At 47.8% G+C, this 21954-nt stretch overlaps 1 protein-coding gene across 2 annotated transcripts in view; it reads right to left on the reverse strand.

The window, feature by feature from the left end:
• Nucleotides 1–21954, reverse strand: part of LOC100870661 (CUGBP Elav-like family member 5) — a 154034-nt gene that overhangs the window by 62385 nt on the left and 69695 nt on the right. The gene's annotated exons all lie outside the window — the stretch shown is intronic.

Consider the following 21954-nt stretch of genomic DNA (forward strand, 5'->3'; position numbering starts at 1 on the left):
AGAGAGACAAAACCTCTCCCCTTTCTCGTTTATACGCACGTACAAATGGAATACGTTATTAAAAATATCTTGGGAAAAGTTTGCGTCGTACGTATAAAATAAATAACGTATAAATCCTCCTTAATATTCGTGCTCTATTTATTTAAGGCTCTTATCCGAAAGGATGAGCCCGGCACAGTGGTGCTGGCCTGGTATTTATAGTATTTGGATTATGGAATAATCCTTCGCGGAGACGGTAGAAACGAGGTAGGGAACCGAGTGTACGGTGTTTACCAATATCCTTCGCCTCTCTTTCCTTTACCACTTCGCTTCTCTCTCTCTCTCTCTCTCTCTTCCTCTCCCCTCTCGCTTCTCCTCCCTTTCTCACTCAATTCCCCTCTCAGCGCGGTCCCGCTCGAGAAACTTCAATCTTTTCTCCCATCTGGATTACCCGTGCATCGAGAGCCCTCCACCGGAATTCCATCTTTTAACGTGAAATTCGTCCAGTTTATTCGCAACCTCGATAATTTTCGCGGGAGGATCGCTCGAGAGATTCCGCTCCGATATTGCAACAATTCCTCCTCTTTTTAATCTCATCCACAAGCTTTCGCAAACACGATCGTTTTCGTATCATATTCTTTCCACGATACGATGAATAACATCTTGTGAAAATGTGGTGAACGAGGAGAATTCGCGTAGATGCGAATACGAGGGAAAGAAGACGAGCGATAAAGAGGGACCGGTTAAAAATTATTATTTCATACTTTTCCAATTCGAAAGTGGGGAGGGTAAGGGTACTACACTCCTTGGGCAAGTGTTGGTCGATAGGAAAGAAACACGGTTGCCGTGGCGTCGCATCGGTATTAAATAAATACCAGGGTGGAGAGAGAGCTTAGCTTCTAGGGACGATAAAAAGGACGAGGCTCGATATTCCCGGGGACAGAGAGCCGTACGGTATAAACGTACATACTTCCCCCCTCCCCCTCCCCCCGAAGGAATCGCATCGTTTCGTTCCCCGGAGCATCGAAACAATCGTTGAAGAAGAAACTTTCCATGAAAATGAATCTTTGCAATCGTTCCACAATAGCGTCCCTCGAATCGCGTTAAAAATTCATTTCCTCTGGGCAACGAAGTACAATTGCGAGTATAATTATAAGAAAACAACAAGACTCTGCGTGATGGGGCTAGCGCACGCGCGCGCATAAAAAAGTTTCCGAGTTGGGTTACAAACTTTTACTTCCTCCCCTAATTAGAAATTAATAAAGATTAATAGCTTTATCGCCGGACTATTAAATCCCGCGAAGAAGAGAGACGGACAATCGAGGGTCGACGATCCAAACCTTTCGAAAAAATGGGTTACAAAGGGGATTATTTATTGCGATCCTCGATTTCACGCAACGTATTTTCGTAGAGGCAGAAGGCTCTATTTACTCGATAAAAGCGATGGTGGAAGCAAGATCGAACTTACGATCGACACCTCGATACTCGAACGACGGATACCTTTCGATTTCGTCCCTCCCTCCCCCCCCCCCGTGTTCGTCTCGTGCATCGGGGAGAGAAGGGACGATAAAGGTTGGGAGGGAGAAAGGCGGGAGAAGAGACACGTTGGACGGGAGAGGCTGAAGGAGAGAGAAGAGGGAAAAAAGAAATCAATGAGCGGAAACGCGAGACGGTGGCGAAGGGGTGGAGGAGGAGGCGGGTCCGACGGTGCTGTAGTTTCTCTATTTCCTTCATTAACTCTGGTTCAACAGCGGCGTAACTTTTAATTGGAAGTAGTGGGGGCGTCGAGGCTCATTTCCCGGCGGACTTCCCCATACTGGAATTCAAGCCAGTCCCAAGCGTCTTGGGAGAGGTCAGTTCGTTCGTTGCAATATTCCCCCGCTTCCACCAGGATCTCGTGACGTAATCCAAGTATAACGAGTGCCCAAGGTATCCCCCGTAGCTAGCAACGGTTCCGCTACTTTCGTCCTTTATAGCACCACCACCGGATCCTTTCCAAGTCCCCAGTGTTTTTCCACCGGATCTTGATCAACTTTCCTTTCCGACGACCAGAGAGGATATTCCGTTCGGGATAATTAACTCGCTCCACGATTCCTACGATTCCTTCTTTCTCGTCGTGCTGGTCGTTCGATGTCGTCCCCTTCGTCTCCTTCGTCGCGTAATAAGTTTACGAAATATCGGTTCGAAAAGTTTCGTTTTCGAAACAACGTCGTAGTTGCGAAAAATCCGAAAAACCCGAACAATATGGCGGGTTAAAATTAACCGGTGTACATAGAATTCTTTACTCCTCTTATCCTCAGGAATAGGCGTTTAACCAACCGAGTTTTCATCGTGCTGGAACACCGCCTTTGTTCGACGCGACGCGATATCCTCTCGCTCGTGTTACAGAATCGTACGATAATGGAGACAAAAATGGTCCCCCGCGATAGCATTGCAGAGGGCATTAAGCGCGGGAAGAAAACGGCGTGGAAAGAGATTTAAGTAAAACCTCGACCGCCCGCATCATCTTCCAAAACGCGAAATAATAGAAGCGGCAGCTGGCTGGGTTCCGAAACCGTTGTTTCCGCGTCGTGGCCTCGCCGCACGTGTCGCGCCCGTGAAGAAAACCGAATATAATAATTAATGATGATGTAAAACGGAGGAAAATCGAAGGGAACGATTAGTCGTCTACGAGTCTACGCCTGAACAAAGATGACGGCCAATCCTCGAGCTGAGAACCGCGTCGACAACCGATCTGAATTTACCATCATCCTTCGCGCCTGGCGCGCCACGATACTATCGGTTTCTCGTTACTCGTCCATCGGTTATTTCGCCGATTCGCGAACGGATCTCACTCTACTCTTTCCTTCCTCTCGAAAATTCTCTGTAGGGAATTCGCTATAACCGGCCGATAATCGACCCCCCCGTGGTAACGGGCATAGTCTACTCTCGATTCGAAAGTAGCCTCCCCTTTGTACAAACGATCCGCCCGCCTTCTATTTCTATATATTCACCTCCCTCTCCTTCTTATTCCCGACCACTTTTCTCGAAACGAGAACGGCTCTGGAACGTATTATTCGAAATCGGCGGTAATCCCCTCTCGATGGGACGATTACATTCCGGGGGGAAATTCTTATCGAAAATTCTCGAATCGTTAAGCGAATCGTAGTAGCGAATAAGTAGGCCGACTATTATCGAAAACGTTGCCCCCCTCCTTCCTTTTGGAAACCGGAGAAAATTTAATTACGCGGAAACAAGTCTCTCCCTCCCCCTCTTCCCCTATACGTTAATCGCATTAACCCGTCGTTCCTCATCGCGACGCACAAAGACACTTCCCCCCACCCCCTAGAAATAAACGGAGAACGACGGAGAACGACGATGGTTTTCGGACGGTAGCAATGGTTTCCGCGTCGGTAGCTTCCTGTTCCATCGCGCAGAGATTCCAGCAGACTGCACGACAGCAGGCCCCGCTGTTATTCCCCCGAAGAATAAATATCCACGTTTAAATTCGCCTTGGAGAGAGCCTGCCCCTCCCCGTCCCCTTCCGAGCGCCAACGTGCACGAAAATGCCAGGTTTACCTGCGTTTACAATGATCGCGAGATGGGGGCAAAAAAAAAAAAAAAAAAAAAGAAAGAAAGAAAGAAAAAAGAAAGAAAAGAAAAAAGCATCGGCAGGTAAAGCAAGAAATTTCGGGAGATAGAGATAGCGGGTCCTGGTGCGGCAAAACACGGCGTTGATCCCTTCGTTTCGGTGACATAGCGGGGAGGGGGAGGGGGAGGGGGAGGGGCTAGCTGACAGGGGTAAGCGGATGGGGGTGGGAAAAGACTAGACAAAAAACAGCGGCTGCAGAGATCCGCGAGGCGGCTGTTTAATTCGAGCGGGACTTTCCGCAGGGGAAAAAAAGCGCAGAGGCAGAGCCGCCCAGACCCCATCGTTCCAGACTCTCACTCCTCATGCATTATGAATAATGGAATTTAAATATACGCAACGAAGCCTCGAGGCAGCTTCGGTTGCGGAGGGTGGTGGTGGTGGTGGTGGTGGTGGGCGAAAGCGCGGGTGTCATGTTCGCATTGTTAATTGGCCACCGGTTCTCGTTCCGGCAACCGAGAGAGAGAGGGAGAGGGAGGGAGGGAGGGAGGAAGAGAGAGAATAATATCGAGAAATACGGTGCTCTCGTGTCTGTTGTCCGTTACGCACGCTGCGAATCGGGGGGAGAGAGAGAGAGAGAACTGGGGGTGGACGGGTGGCGTATGCGCGCGAGAGAAGGTGAAGAGGACGGAAAAACGAAGATGGGAAGGGAACATTTCCAGTCGGTAAATTAATTAGAAATAGTATAATAGGTGGGAGTGGCCGGCAGGTAGGTGCACCATCGAGGTTCGCCCACGGTTTTCGTGGTCCGCCACCGAGACTCTCTTCGTGTTGTAGTTGGCGGCCATGCCGGAAACTATACTCGTACACTGTACGCCAACGTTGTACGAGTTAACCTGGATGTCCGTTTCCAACCTCCCCCGAGGTATTAACTGGCGCGCGAACTAACTCGGGATACAAATATCGCGTGGAAGTTACGCGGTATCGGGCTTCCAATATCTCTCAAGAAGATAAATAAAATAGACAACGCGTGGTACAACAAACGCTCGGACAAAATCGATCGATACGTTGTATATCGATACGCGATAAAAATCTCTCGTCTCGGTGGGGAGAAGGAGGCAGGAAACGAAACAGGAAAGGAAGAAAGAAATGGAAGAATTTGGAGGGCAAGGAGAACGTGGAGGCAAGAGAAATCTATCGATGTAAAAAATACATTTGCCATCGATCGGGATAGCTGGATAGAAAAAGCATCGAAAGCGTCGCCCTTCCAAGATTAGATTCGTCTTCCGTTATCGGCGGAAAGGGTATTCAAAAGCTGACAAAACGAAGTAGGAATCGAACGATATATGAGATGCCTCGCGAACGTTCGTCTCTCTCTCTCTCTCTCTCTCTCTCTTGACAAAGGGTCGCGAGGGAGCGAGTTTACGACGGGAGAGAACATGATAAAGTTTGATGACTCCTAAATGGAATGGCGCACGTATATGACCGGCGTAAACTTATTTTTCAATTTCGTCTGCCCGCCTTCTTTTTCCGTGTTCTTGATTCGTACGCGTCACCTTCCCTCCTTCGCTATTTTTACGAGACGTCTGCCATTTCGCGATAAACATCGATTTTTCTAGAACACATTTGTACGAAAAATTATCCAAATAAAATAGTTTGTTTTCTCAAGAGTAACGACACTTTCTTCTCACTTTTTAACGAGATACGAGTAAACTAATATCGAATCTTTTGTGCATACATATTGCACGTTTCTCGAGCAAATTTCTACAAAGATATTCGCATTTCTGTTCCATAGCGTAAGAAAGGCGCAATCACGAAAGCCGGTGTGTATATGTATATATATATATATATATCTAACCGATAACCGTTTCGAGGTGGAAATACCAATAACCTGGAAAAGCCTCGGATCCATGGACACGGATAACTCCGTTATGAGGAAATTCGATAAAATCCCGCTAATATAATCACGCTCCATATGGTTGATTAACCCCAGGGTAGCTGGCAACCCTCTAAGGATCGCCTCCTACTTGCGGGAGGTGAAAGAAGATAGGGGAGAAGGAGGGAGGGGTTTGTAGAGATCGAGCGAACGAACGAGCAACCGTATAAACACGAAGCTCCCTCTTTCCAACTAAAGAGCGGGAGGAGAGAGGGGAGGAGAAACGGATCCAAATCTGCGAAAAAGAAAAAAAAAGAGGGGGGGAGGGGGGGGAGAGGGAGGGAAGAAGAGGCGGGGACAGGTATGAGGAAGAGGGGAATAGAGAAAAAGAGGGAAAAAAGGAGTACCTGCTCGAAACTCGTATCCGAAGGGAGCAAAGAGGTAGGCTTTGGATTATTCGAAGCACGACGACGATCTTGAAGCCAGCCGACTGTCTGTATCGTGAAACTAGCCTGTATCGATCGCGACGTTGGATTATGTCTCGGCACTTCGATTCAGCACGATGATTATTTTCCTCCTCGCTTGTACATCTTACCGTGGTATTCGTTTTTTGTATAAAAAAAAAAAAAAAAAAAAAAAAAAAAAAAAAATATCCATTTTTAGAAGAAATTTTCGTCCCACGAGATGAAGAGAGTCATCTTTATCTCGTTTTTTTACTTTTACAAGTAGAACGTATCTCGTTCGTATTCCGTATAAAATTTCCGCCGTAGGAATTGAACACGCGCGACACGCGCCGCGACGATTGGACTGGACTCTGGATTCGGCGATCGCGGTGTTAATGGCAACGAGCGTAAAGCGTATCAAGGATTCCAGGATGACTCGAGGATGCCCGCTATTTATGCTGATAACTTCTAAACGGGAATCGGATACGCGAAATCTGAGCGGCGTTGGTTTCGTACCGCTCGCAAAATATAGGGGGGGATCTTTTTGGTGTTGGCCGAGGGGGTGAGCGCGCGAGGGGAGGGGAGACGAGTCGAGTCGAGAACAAGATTCAAGCGGAAAGTTTTGCGAGTTAATGGTGCGGAGGTAATGCCGCGGTCGCAACAGCAGCAACAGCCGCCTGCCTCCTCCTCCTCCTCCTCCTCTCCCTTTTTACCGCCGCCCGTCTTTCTCACCCTTTCCCCTTTTCCGCCCTTCTTCGCTTCTCGCGCCCTACTCCTCCTTCCTTCTCCCTTTCCTTAGCATTTCCAACCGAGGCAAGGGAAAAAAGAGGCGAGTGTTACGCCGGTGTCTTCTCTTCTTCTCTAGATCCTCCACTCCCTTCCCTCTACTTTTTCTTCTCTTCCTCCTCCTTCTCTCCTTCCTATCACGAACAGTCGCTAACAACTCGCATCGAAGCATGCAGCTTCTCGCCCAACTTGTTCTCCTCCTCCTCTCTCTCTCTCTCTCTTTCGATTCGCCTTCACATCTGTATCCGTGTGTCCATTAGGCGACATCTGCTCTCGGCTTTTTCATAACGAGCGGGCCCTTCTTCGCCTGAAAGAGACTTTTCCGAATATACACGTATATTATGCGTGCATACGTGTGTAATATATACGTTTAATGCACACGTGTGTGTATATATATATATACACACGCACACACACCTATACCGCGTTTCCTATCTTTCGACCCCGGTCACGATCGAATCCGGGGTTGAAAGATAACGAGAAGGAACGACTTTAAAGACCCGATCCCAGCTCGAATTCTTTCGGTTAACTGATTTCGTAAAGGCGATCTTTACATCATCGGATCACGGTCAGAGGTCACAAACAGGAATTTCTAGCGAGATTAGCAAAAAGGAAAACCGCCGCGAGGAGGATAAGTCCTCCTTTGATCTTTCCGAGTAGTTAACGGGTTCGTTAAAACCGACACACGATGTAACGACTCCCCCCTCCCCCTCCTCTCTGCGAACGAGATCGAAATAAACAACAAAAATTTCGGGACGCGGGATATTTTAATTCGCGTCTTGGAAAAACGCGCTCCCTCCTCCTCCTCCTCCTCCTCTTTCTCCACCGACTTGGAGCTCCGAAGTGGAGCGAGTGGCTAATCAAGAAATTCATGAATAACGGGGCCGCTCTACATCTGTTCCTCTCATCCGTTCCCCCTCGCCTTCCCAGACCTTCTTCCTCTACCTCCGCTCACCCACCCCTCTTACAAAAACGTGGCTTCTATTTAATTACCGAGTCCTTTGGAAGGCTCGGACTCCTATAATTCGAGCAGCCACCTCCCCTTCATCCCTTCCCGCTCATCTACGCCAACATCTCCCCCCCCCCCCCCACTCGGGGGATATAAAAGGCGAGCCAGGTTGCGGACCGACGCTTCCAGAATCGTAAGGGGCGAATCTTCTTCTTCTCGAATTACGACACTCCTTTTACGACATCCCTCCCTCCCTCGCTCCGCTCCATTTCCAACGCGTAATCTATTCGACGTTGGTTACTCGATTCCTCGGGGGGAGGGTAGGGAGGGAGGGGGGCGCGACGTTGACGACAACGCGAGCCCATTACCATCGCCACGAGGTAAACGGCGCAGGAGCTCGTCCCATTAACGGAATCTAGGGCCAGATCCGGCTCATTGAATTCCGCTCAATCGCGATTATGATAATGCGTGAACGATCGCCCTCGCCCACGGACGCTGTTGTTCCCATCGAACGGGAGAGCTGGACAAAGACGGGGAGGGGGAATCTGTGAACCCTCTATCCGTCAACGTCTTTCGCGTCTTTCGCAAAACACTCGTCCTCCCCTTTTTATCACTCGATTACCTTGATAAATTGGCTACACTTTGTTATCGATCTATCGCTTCTGTTTCGTTAAATTTTCTTTTTTACCAGAATTTCTCTATTTATTACGTGGAAGAGAAAAAATATTTGGATCGATCGATCGATACGAGGGAGAAACAACGTATAAAAGGGAAGACGTGAAGACGCGAGCACGTCTTATCACTCGTTAGAGAGAGGAGCGATGATTATTTTCGTTCGGTGCGTTCGTCGTCTGCTTTACTTCTTCCCTTATGTCCCGAGATAATGGACACTATTACCTTAACGAGGCCCCAGTCTCTTAGTCGGTAATTGCCTCGAGATATCCAAGAGGGCAAGGTGTATATATATATATATGTACATCGGTGCCTGGTGTTGCAGCACGGAGAATCCAGACGGTGTTATTGCCGCTGAGGCTACTTGCCCGTTTCGTGGTGGTTATTGTTATGGGCCTGCGGCATTAAGATGTAGACCGCATTCTCATACGTACACCTATCCCACATACACTATATCCCTATATACTTACGTGGGAGAATTTCATTACGCCGTTTCATAACTCGACACTCGACTAATAAATCGAGATTCCGTCCCTTCTCGTCGTTTAAATCTGCCCAACATCTTTCGCGCAACGCCTTCCCAGAGACAACTTAATCCGCGTTATCGAACAGTCAATCGTACATTTCCTTTGATACCAAGGAAACAGCGATACGTCTATCGAGCGGGGAAAAGACGGAAACGATAAACATAGATAGAGATTCAAGTGGAGAGAGAGAAAAAAAAAAAAAAAAAGAAGAGAGACATTTCGAAGAGAAAAGAAAAGAAAGGGAAGAAGGGTGAATCTGGTATCTGGATTAGGATGGTACGTAATCCGTAGAACGATGGGCGGAATCGGTGGCAGGGAGGAAGGATCCGCTGGCAGATCCCATCGCAGGAACTCTGCGGGTACTTGGGCCAGCCAAATACGACAAGAGCAGCAGCCTAACCTGGTAGAGCCGCCGAGATGGTTTACGGCTCGTCGCAACTTGGTGAAATTTAAGAGCGCATTTAAAACTGGTTTGGCGCGATGCCCTGCGCCTCCTCGAGCTGCTACTGCCGGCAAGAGATACCGCCGAGCTCCGACAGGAGTTTATCGCTCCAACATTCTTGGAAAGCTTTGGATGGATTTCCCTCCTCGAATCACTGCCTCTAGCGAGTCGAGCCCTCTCTCTCTCTCTCTCTCTCTCTCTCAGCCCTCGGCTAAACCGTGTTCCCTCCCGACAGGGGGGAGTGTGGGAGGAGGAACTCTTCCCACCGAGTTGTCGCAAAGATGGCCGGTCAAGATTTCCGAAGGAACGGTACGCCGACCGCGCTCTTCTCTATTTCGAAATTCAAAGCTTCCCCCGTGCGACCGTGTCCCGAAAGATTTAGCGGGATATCGGCAACGCTTTGAGCATATTCCCTTTCGTCGCTCCACGCGCTAATCACGCCGATCAAATATTCAAACGCTCGAATGTATTATACACGAGGCTCTTCGTTTCTCCGTTCTCGTGTCGCTCACCTCGTTGGAAAATTTTCAGAAACCGAGGGAGAGGGGGGGAGGGGGAGCGGGAGGAAAGGTCGCGTAATAATCGAGGCTTTCTTCGACGAAGACGACGACGACGAGATACCTCTCCTCTTTAACGTTGCACAAACGTAAATGTAATCTGACCTCGGTCAGGGGAGGTCTTTGTTAAGATTATTACCCCTCCTCCCTCCCCCGAGTCTCGATAAAGGGTAATCGTTGTTACGCGACACAACAACGATACCGCGTGTCGATTACTGCTTCGCTCTATTAAAAATGGATTTTACGAAAGCAAATTCCCAAGTCCGGAAGGAAGAAGGAAAAGAGAAGAGAGGAGAGGAGAGGAGAGGAGAGGAAGAAAAAAAGGGGATGAAAAGGGGATGAGCTCGCTACTCCCCTCCCCTCCCCTCTCCTCCCCCTATCCGGCTCGAACCACTTCGAATGATAATCACCTCTAGGAGACTCAATTTCGCCCTCCTCCCTCCCCAACCCCGTTACCTTGAAGGTTGAACGCCGCGGAAGGGTGCATCCTTCACTCCCTTCATCGCCTCGTCGACCGCCATCATCGACTCGTCCTCCTCCTCCTCCTCCTCCCCCCCGTCCCTTCCTCCCCCTTCAACTCACCCCTAACTGATTGGAGTACCAATCAATGCGGCATTCAGCCGGCCGAGCTGAAACTTTAGGAAATTAACTATTCACTCCCTGGAAATGGTTATTTGGAGGGCCGGAAAGGCAGTTGCGACTACTACAGGCGGTGCTGCATCCATCAGAAGGAAAAGAGCAGTAGGCCGGTAGGAAGATAAGACAGTTTAATTTTCAATTACGGAGCAAGGCGGTGGAGGATCAACCCCGATTGATCGAGCGCGCCTACTACCCCCCACCTTCTTCCCTCCGCGATTTCCCTTCGTTCCAAAACAGGGGGAGGGGATTCCGGTTGGAAAGAAATCTCCTCGTCGATTAATCGTTTTCGTCTTTCCCGAAATCCGTGGATGGATGGATGGATGGATGGATGGAACGATTGGAATCGTTACTAGCCTGTTTCAACCCCTGTCGACGATGGTATCGGGATAATCTACAAAGTCGGGCAGAGAGGGGGGGGGAGGGTGGTATTTACAGTTACTTCGGTACAACGCGCCACCGAGGCAGCGGTGCATGCCGGATTTATGCGATGTTTACACTCGCGCAAGGCTGCTGCTAATACGGCTTTCCGACAACAGCCCCGCACCCACGTCACAACCGCTCCACTGCGTCTCGTTTGTTTGAAAGCGAAACTTCTGTTGTTTGTACGTTAGTTCCGGCTAATCCCGTATATTACCCCACCAGTTCGCGCCATCTTCACCATTTCCGACTTACTCGGGGAAATCATCCTCCTGCGAAAAAAATGTCCAAACGTCAGATGTGGACGGATATCTTGCAAAAACGAAACGAAAGAGGGTCCGATCGGTTCGAAAATTCGAAATCGTTCGAGGGCGCGAAATCCGTCGAGAAGGGAGAAAAAGGAGGAGGAGGAGGAGGAGGAGGAGGAGAAAAGGATCGATCAACGCTCTATTTACCATGATCGTGGATGGTTGTGCGGTGTCGGAAGGGAAAACGGATCGGCGGAATCGATTCCGCGCGCGCGATCCGTGGTGTGGCGAGGCACGGTAACTCATTCGCCGATAAATTTCGCCAGCCGAAGCATCGATCACAATGTTCTATTTTGCTCATTGGTGTTTTTGTCGGCGGCATTCGATTCAATTCGAGGATGCGGTGAGTCGATATATCTCCCGAGGTGTCATGCGCCGCCCGTAATGGATGGCGGCTGTACCCTTACCCTTGCCACCCCAAAGGAGAGCCTGTGCCAAGAACCTACCCACTACTACTCTCCCTCCCTTCCCACAACCCGCCTCCGTTTCCGATCCTGATCCTTCTTCCTCTGTCCCTTTTCTTTATTCCCCCTCCCTTCGTGTTTGTCCCTATGCTAACACAACCTCGCGATAATCTCTTCCACGATTCGATACACGATCGGCGGCCGCTCGTTTCCCATTAGCGCGATTCCAAGGAGGGGAAGGAAATTGGCCGCGAAATCGAAGAGAATCGAGAATTTCTGAAATTTCTACGCGGATGGATTGGATTAGGTTAGGTTAAGTTCGGATCCCGAGATAATAGAGATATTATCTCGTGGCGAAAAGGAAAAAGAAGGAGAAATTTTGTTTGCATCCCGTTACCAGGAGGAGGAACCAACGCTTTCTGATTTACAAATCATTTTACAGCAGACTCGAGAGTAAACGGGTTTTCTCCCTCCCCCCCCCCGCCCCCTCCCCCTCCTTTCTTTTATTCAAACACGACGAGGAGGGAGGAAAGAGAGTTTCGAGAAACGAGAAAGATATATATATAGAAAATAATGGGTAAGAGAGTAAGAGAGAATTAGGTTACAAATACAAAGGGGAAGAGAGGAACGTTTAAAAATAGAAACGGCGCTCGATTCAACGAATCGAAAAATCATCCGCCGAGAGTGTATATAAAACGAGTGTGTAGAAAGATTTCCGAAGTGGAAACGGGCAAACATGAAAGCACGCGGAAGAAAACGCACGCGCGATTGGTCGGACGAGGATATTCATAACGTGTGAACGCCCACGAGCGTTCGAGCGTGCGTCGAATGCCAAAACGTGCGAAAAGAACGGAAGCCAAGAAAGGCTGAAAGCGCTCAGGTGATTCCGGGAGTGGCGGAAATACGCGAGGTCGAACGTAAGTAGCCAACTTTCCCGTTCGTGGCTCCCTCCGCGACTCCGTAACGACCGACTCGCGAAAGAAACGAATCGTCCAACTTTTACGACTTTTAACGAGATCGTAAGTTTACGCTTAAACGGATATCAATTTCACGGACGAAACTTCTTAAAGCGTAAATGCTCTTCTTCCCAAATCTTTCTTCTGATCGTCAAAGATCAAAATTGCTCGAAAATTCTCCCTCCATATATTATCTTCTAACCACGGGGTATATAGGAAAATTCAAGCTCCCCGCTTTGAAAACCGGGAGCCAGTGAAATACGCTTTCTAATTTCGACAGAATCGTCATAGAGAGAGAGAGAGAGAGCCGGCATACCTACGGATTTAGGGAACGGCAGGCGAATGACACTTCCCCTTGGCGCTCGGCAGCCCTAATACCGAGTTCAAGCCTCTTACCCTCCTCTTCGAGGGTAAGGATCGATAGTCTGGCATCATTGGGCTCGACCGGCTGATGCGGGGAAGTCGAAGGCGGAGGTAGAAGTGGAGCGGAGGTGGATGGCACAAGCACCGAGAGAAGGCGGATCTCCCGATGGGGGAGAGGGACACGGCAACTTTCGCATAGGGAGTGGAGCTCTCTCTCTCTCTCTCTCTCTCTCTCTCTCTCTCTCTCGGCCAAGGATTAGCATGAATGGGCAGCATCGTCTGCGCCGGCCGAGATAGCAACACGGCCTCTCTCGCCTATTATTGTTCCGAGAAATTAATCGCATCCATCGCAGATTACTCCGCGATTGCTTTTCCGGTGGTCCGTCCCGGAAAATCCGCCTCGTCTTCCATCCCACCAACCCCATTTAGGGGGAGGTGCGACCGTGGTCAGAAACGCGATTTGAAACGTCGCGTATGGAACGAAGAGAACGAGGTGAAAATTCTTAATTATCTCCCTTTCCCTCATTAAGGGGAACGAACGAGGGAACGAACCGCGAACGAGTCTCGTTCCTTCTTTTTAAAGATATTTAAGTTAAGGAATCGTATTCCTGTTGTTCCGGATAATTCCGGAATCGATGATTTCGCGGATGAGATTTTCTCTCTCTCTCTCTCTCTCTCTCTCTCTCTCTCTGTTCGCCGGCAACAGTGGGAATTTTCCAGGGAGATCGTGATTGCGGGTATAGACGCGTACATTGTACGCGGTTAAATTACTTCGTTACGACGTATTTCCTAGTCGTAATTCTTCCCCGATAACATCTACACGTTTCAAAAGCTAAATAAAGTAATTAGGGAATTTAATGGAACTATTCATCAAACTAGCAACATACGTATAATTTTATACGTACATTATCCGCCGCATTCGAAAACCCGTTTCGATGTATACGTATCACGCGATAATAAATTATATTTTTTTGACGCAATACCTTTTCCTTTCTCCCTCCCCCCCTCCCCCCGCCTTCTTTTTCTTCCCTTCTTCTCCGCCGATCTAGCCACGGTCTCATCTCTTAAAATTTCGTCGTAATTGAATCGTTGTCGCGGGAGGGTCTATCGCGCTATCCAAAGCTTTCGAGATTGTATGTTCGTATCAAGCCGGACTCGAAATAATTAAACGTAATGGCGGATACCAGTTTCTCACCCCCAAGTCCATCCAGTCCCCAAGAAGGCTCAAGATGCTAGGCGGAACAGAAGCGACGGCGAATTCTCCGGCGAATGTGGTCATTATGGAGATTTTATCAAGGCGCGTTGCCAGCACGAGCTTAAGCTTCACCTTCAACCCGCCAGTTGCGCGCCGTTTCCTTTCGCCTCCTGTTCGCGTTCCACGCGACAAAATGATAATAACGAAAGAGGTGCGAGTGATTCAGATGCGATGGCGGGAATCCTCGAAACATCATCACGATAGATCAACGCGTTTTCCACGGGTAATGGAATCAGCGGTATTAATCATAAATCTAAGGAAAGCGTGTGTATATATATATATATACATATCCGTAATCGTATATGCGAGTTTAACGCAGCATGTATTATTCAGCGATCTCTCCCGTGTTCGATTCTTTTCCCGCACGCGTAATTACACACGATCGTTTATCTCGCCAACCCTTTGATACCGAATCGCTCTTCTTCCAACAGCGTCGACAACAGCCACGAGGAATGATCGTACAGTTTCTCTCCGTGGACAGTGACAAATAGGGTGTACCTCTTGCCAGCTCGGAGAACCGTGTTTCACGCTTTGTTTACCGTTCGTCGTGTTATGCAAACAACCGATTTTTGCCCCTTGTGTACTCGTTCCATCTTTCACCACCATCCCCTCTCCGTGGGATGCGTGGTTGATGCGTTTGTAACGAGTTGTCGTTATCGAAGGATCGAAGGAGGACGGTCAGTATTCTCGCAACTTTTCGTCCTCTCCCCAGCTAGTACAAATTCAAAGTCCGAGGTTAAAAAATTATGGGGCGCAAGACAGGGAAATCGTATCGGGGAAATTAGCGGGGGCGAGCACGACGGTGTAATATGCATATAGATGCATGCGTGACAGGTCGCAACGTGACGGGCGAGCACGGGTCGTTAGCCGTACGGTTGTTTCGTTGGCGAGTCACGCCTAATCACCGATGAATACAACAATCGCGGCGTGATGAACGATCAGCAGCCAGCCTAGCCTTTATTAACGTCCGGGGCTCGTGTAATTAGATTAGAGCACACCCACCGCGCCACCGTCATTTTCCATGGTGATTTTGCGCCGCGCAAAATCCAACTTGGACCCGCTGGGACCGACCCCCTTTGATGTCGGCCCCCTCGGATGACGCACCGTTTCTTCCGGTGAATGAAAATCATTTCACCGGCGTTTAATTTACCGCGGGGGAGGAGGAAGGCCTCGACCACGGCTATCTCTCGTTCCGAATGGCGGAACCGTTAGTTAGAAAAGAGGATGCGGAGAGGATCCGGAAATCATCACGCCTCTTCGTTCGCGTCCTAAAAAAGTAGTGCAACGATAGATAGATGGGTAAATCCGGATTCCTCTAATCGATGAAAACTATTTTGCTATCCCACACAGGCGAAATTTAATTCTTGCAGGTGCGTGCGTGCGTGCTCGAGATGCACGACACCGAATGCGATGAAGAGACTCTCGCGATCGATAGCCAACCCCGTGGCCATTATGCAGATGTAATTTGGCCGGCAAACACCGATTCCCATCCGATTGACAGGGAACGCTATTCTTCTTCCTTTCGCGCCCCTCCGTCTTTTGTGTCGAAATAATTTTTTACACCCTCCTCACCCGCCCCCGATCGATAAACAATTAATCTCCGTTCCCATAAAATCTCATAACGAAGCGTCATTTTTTCCCCGATCCCGCATTCACGTCCCAGCCCTTCCTTCCTTCGATGATACCTTTCCCGTTTTCGTTTTATTACAAACTGAAATTAAAAATTATCCACCTAGACCGACGTAACTCGTCCATAATCATTTTCAAAATGATTACTTTTCTTTTGAAAATGGAAATATTCGTTCCTTCCGTTCGATCGACGACTCTGACTGAGAGAAGAAAATCGAAGAGGGAAGAGAGGGGAATTGTATCCAATGTACAATTACTTAGAACGGACGATTATGGGTTAATTGCCGGCCGATAATTAGAATGCTCTGTCGTGCGTGACATCGATCAAACCTGACTCCGGGAGGTCGGGTTAGTCCCAAGTAGCTATCAATAACTATCAATTCGAACCGACGTTCGAGCGGAGGTTGAATCTCTCTCGGATCGTAACTCGTTCGAAACGAACGGGAAGGAAAAGGAGACATCCATCATTTTCGAGAACCTGTCTAACGTTCCGTCGTTTCGAGCACTTGGGTAAGAACGGATAAAGAGACGATAAAGAAACGTAGCTCGTGTCAGTCGTTCGCCTTTCATTGCCCTTCATCCAAGCATCTTGGAAACTCCATTAACCCAGCGACAGGCCGCCACGAACTATCATTCAATTACGATCGCATTACGATCCGAATATTTCTTTTCTTTCGATCGTTCGTCGATTATCACCAACAATTAATCGTATCATCGATTCACGTTTGTCGTAATTATCTCTTACGTTACACGGAAAATGAATATTTTTCAACGAATATCCCGTTCTCATTTAAAAAAAAAAAAAAAAAAAAAAAAACCTCTTCGCTTATCACGAATCACATTCAGCGATATTTTTGAAAACGTTCGTGCTCTCGAATTAAAAAAAAAAAAAAAAAAAAAAAAGAAAAAAAGAAAAAACATCTGGCTTTGATTTTACAAAAATACTACCACCGCCGATTATCGCTCTGTTTTGTCGTTCTGTCTAGAAAAGCTGAAATAAACGTTGAAAACGTATCGAGAGCCAAAGCCGTATTTATACCGAGCGTGTTTAACGCAACCTTATAACTTTTAACAAGTGTGCAAGTGCCTCGATACTTTTTACTCTCGTCTCGTTAAACGGACGGGCGAAACGAAATTAACAACAACGGTTGTTGCCCCGCTTTTCCAACTTTGCGCGTTGCAACTTTGATCGTCGCGCGAGATTTCACGATCGATCAAACGTTAGTTTCCGGGAAAGCATTCCGGATTTTATCGCCGCGTTCGGGATCCAAACATGTTTACGATCGTGGAACGAGAATCGGTTATCTCGATCGCCGCTATCGGGCAAACTAAGATGCACGACGATTGTCCGAGAAACTCGATACAAGCGTAGCCGAGATACGGGTAAAAATTCTCCCGGTTGCGGAGAACGGATAGATACGGATGGATAGATGGAATCTATATTAGGGAATCGATATAGCAACGTGTAGCTCGCGTGTACGTGTGTTTGTGTGTGCGCTCGTTGCGCGCAACGCTGTATTACATTTCGAGCTAATGGAAATGGTCGATGGGAATGAGATAGAAATGTGGAGAGGATGGAGCATTCCTGATGTTTCGGGACTTCGAAACACGATCGTTCGGCCAGTTATCCCTGATAATCGGTCGAATTTCATCCGCCACCGCCACAAATGTATTAATTCGTAATTCCGTTGCAGATCGATCGATACCCGACAGAATGCGTCGAATGATAAACATAATTCCGTACATCATTTTTGGGATTAATCGGAGAGTGGATCAGCCGGAAAGAAGCTTCCAATACTCGTTCCAACTTCCATTTAATCCCCTCGCTCCCCTCGAGATTATCCAGAGTTGAAATGCAAAATTTCCGCAAAAACGTGGCCAATTTTCGACGCGAGAAAAGTACGAGATGAATATTGAGGGTGGCGAACGTGACAACGATTTACGATTTCTCTATATAATTATCGGTGTATAATTATCAGCGAGGGCAATCTTTACGGGCGGATCGTAAAGCTCGCCTCGAATTAATACGAGGTATCTGCCTGCCGCGACCGTGGCAGGAAGTCTCGAAATTACGGCGGAAAAGGAGAGAGAAGAGGGTGGGCGGCCGGATCTTTTACAGAGCTAGCCTGCACAACCCTGCCCTACCCCTTTGTTCCCGACGTATGATAATTATCGTCGCGACCGTAACGACGTTTAACGACATTTAACAACTAACCCGTTGTAACTGCATCGTTCACGTGTGACCAAACGTGTTTTCTCCCCCTCGTGATGAAAAGCAACGAAGTAAAAATAACAATTTTTCCTATCGAAATTATTAAACGTAATAAAATAAGGTTCGACGAACGAATCGAACGGAATTCTTTTGTTCGCGTCGAACAGGAATGGAGAGAAGGAATGGAAAATGGAAAACGAAATGAAAGATATTCTTAAATTCAATTTTTTCCGGAAACAAAGGTTTTTCGTTCATCGCGAAAACGTTACAACGATTTTCGTAAACGTGAAAAAGCTTCCAATTCTCGGTCGAGATGCACGATTTGAAAATTAGTAAGGCCTGTTCGTGTGCCAACAACTTTCGAAAAGATAGTCCAGTTCCAGAAACCGAAATCGCACACTCGACTCTTATACACCCACTCTTCTGTAAACCAGAAACCGCGCCATATGGTGCGCGCGTTTCGATCGCGTCTAACCATTGAGTTACTATCTACGCGCGATGATGATATTTTTGGCCCTCTTCAACGACACGAGTGGATTCGAGGTCGATCGGTCGAGAGTAATATCATCCGAGAAATCGAGTCTACAGCGAAATCGCTTCTCTTTAAGAAACAGGATCGGATCAACCATCTCGAAAGAAAGGTAACGCGTTAGGACAGGGGAGAGGGGGCCAGCATTAGCGGAAATTACCACTAGTTGGCAAGTTGGAAACTTTTGGAGGAGGAACTCTCTCTTCTCCGAGTTAACGGAAACGGATTCGAAAAGGCTTGGAAATGGCAGTTATTCTTAAGATTAAAGCTTTTCCGGGGTAACGCGATAATCCGATATAAGTTGGTGTGTGGGCGAGTGTGGTGGAGAAAATGAAAAAAATGTTTGCCAGCCAAAACTTGGATTTGCACACTGTCCTTGGATTATCGAGTCCTATCCCGGTGCCAAGAGAATAAATCGTATGGCTATATTGAAACGTGATTTAGAAGAAATCGTAGACGCGATAAAGCTTTATCGTTTATCTACGACCGATCGCGAATAATTTCATCGAGCATTTTCATTACTTGTAAAATTAAATTTTCGATCGATCGCGTTTCGACGTTATTCAGATAATAAAGTTTATCCGCTCCTAATTAATTTCTCTCTAAATATACGCAAGTCGATTCGTCGATCTAATAACGTCGATCCGTATACACGCGTTCGTGTCACGAGTCTCGTATTCGTTTCTATTAGTGTCGACATCAGGAAGAACGAATGCAACAAGGTTGCGCGCTTAAAAAGCAATTTCCGCTTCTTCTCGCGTGAACGAAGTTTGATTTAATATTTGCGTGATCACCCGCGAATTATTATTAACACCCGTACCTCGACTCGAACAAACAAAATAGCGAGAAAGAGACACGATACTCGATCACGAATATCAGACGCGAAAACCAAGTGTGGTGATTTGTGTGGTTTCGTTACTACAATAAAAGTAGGAAATTTTCGTATTTTCGATTTTGAATCGCTTCGTTGATCGAAAGTTCGATAGAGATGGGAGAGAAAATACGATGGCGGAGAGGGAGAGAAAGGAAAAAAACAAAACGACAGGTGGTGGGTAGGATGGTTCCTGGGAGTAGGATGGGTAAGGTAGCAGAGGCTTTGACGTCGGGGCGTCGCGACGGTGTTTGCGTAGCACTTTCATTAGCCTGTCTCAAATTACTATAGTTCAAACACGAACCACCATCGCGTCGGTATGTGCGGAGGCGATTTCGTTTCGTCGAGGCAAATATCGACGCTCGACAACGAGAAAAAGCGAGAAAAATCGAAGAAGAAGAAGAAGAAGAAGAAGAAGAAGAGGAGGAAGAAGAAGAGAAGGAGGGACAAATGCGAGAAGGATGAGTTGTTCGAGTTTCGGTATCCACGACAGGATAGCGGATGAGGAATGAGCCGCAAGGGACGACACAGCAAGAGGGGAGAAAGAAAGACGAAGAGGACTATAGGCCGAATGGACAGTTGGATGGACGGTGCGCTATTATTGCTTCTGCGAAGATTGGTAGCCTGTGAGACGCCCTGGAAATATTACGTTTCGTGGCGCGGTACAAAAAACGAGGAACGAGCGACTGCTGCTCCTCGTTGAAAGAAGAAATCAGGGCGGGCGAGAAAAATGGTGGGAACTAAGTTGACTCTGAAAACCGTGGGATTCGTGCGAAGCGTACAATTTTCCCTCGCGGAATCAAAAATATGAAATATCCCTCTCCTATATACGAGGAGAGAAAGAGATAGAGAGAGAGAGAGACGAAGGGATCGATAACTCGTTCGAAGATCGATCCGGAGCTGTCGGTAGGATGGAACCGCGGGCACCAAGTTCACAAATGGCCTCAGGTGCGACCAGAAATCATCCAACATTCGTAACCAAACGCGCGACATTGATCTTCCCACCGTGGATACGTATAGGGGGATATCGAACATTTCGAGGACAGTTTGCACGGGACGAACATGTGTACAGCAAATCCTTGGGGATTATAGGCCGCACGGCTGAGGACGATGTTGAAATATGTCCGTGGGCAACAGATATCGCGAACCTTTGAATTACGACGGATTCGTAATCGAACATCCACAGTTAATGGGGCGGGGCGGGGCGGGGAGGGAGGACGACTCGATATATAATACGTCGCGTCTATCTACAAATAATATACTTTCCCATAACGTTAGATATGCCCACGATACGACACGACACGACACGACACTCTACGATAGTAAGTTGTAAAGTTACACACAGGGGAAGAAACTCTGTATAATAATATCCATACGTACGTACGTTACGCGGTTTCGTACGCGTAACACAGGGAAGGAGCGCTTAACTTTATCGCATCTTCCCCGCTTTTGTCGACGCGATGAAATATTTGTGGGGAGGGGAGGGAGGAGAGGAGGGTGGAATCGTTTGGGAGGGAAACGCGGCCATTCCGATTTACCGACTATATTTATCGGGATTATTTTATTCTTCGAAATAATAACGTTTGTTTCCGCAACGTGTTTATTTCCCTCGTTGTTATTCGATTATTTTTCTGGATCGGGTTCGTAATCGATTCATCATCATTCGAGGCCCGAAGTAATATTCGATTCGATTCGATTCAATCTACTCGTTTTTGAAAACGTTAAAACGTTAAATCGTTACTTTTTTTATCAGCGTCATTACTCGCGTCGAAATAATTGTATCCTCGTCGAATCTAAAAATGTAAAATCGATCGATCGATCGATCGATCGATCGAGAGGGAAATTGGAAAATACAAGGTAACAAGATTTGCAACGCGTTTGGGGCGCGAGTAATGGGAGAAAATCATTAATCGTGGTCTGAAAAGTAATGCCGGCCGCGAATAAGCCCGACGCGATAACGCGTTTCGGGAAAAAATACAGTTGGCACAGATCCAGTCGTGTTTACTGTTGAAATTTGTCTTTGTGAGCCGGGTAGGAACGCGTGCGCCACGCGATGTAACACGTACAATGGCGAAACGGTGGGTCGGCTGAATTAAATATGCCTTCGTCACAGGGCCGCCTTCGCGGCTTTGCCCGTATAAATGCAATCTGGCGGCGTGAATACGGTAAATACAGAATAGACGGGTAGGGTGTACGGTGTGCAGGCCGTGTGTACAGATACGTCGCGCTACATGAAAAACGCATTTTATTTATCGCGCCGCACAAAGACCCGTCATATTTCATACACGGGGTATTCAATTCGCTCGATGTGTTGCGCTCGGTGTGTCGCGCGAGTATCGAACCTTTCCTTATACCGCGCGTTAAGATCCGCGTCAACTGCGAATCGTTATCCCCCCTCCCGAAACAACGCGCGAAATTATCGCCACCCTTTTTTCACCACGGGTGGAAAATTGAATTTTTGAAAGATCGTGAGAGCGTAGGCGAAATAACGCGTCGACGAGGGTGACGACGGATCGAAGCGCGAGGTCCTGCAATATTCACATGACCCCTCGATCTAGCCTCCTCCCTCTCT

Source organism: Apis florea, unplaced genomic scaffold, assembly GCF_048593485.1.
Source record: "Apis florea isolate Af1SG1 unplaced genomic scaffold, ASM4859348v1 contig_1346_pilon, whole genome shotgun sequence".
NCBI lineage: Eukaryota > Metazoa > Arthropoda > Insecta > Hymenoptera > Apidae > Apis > Apis florea.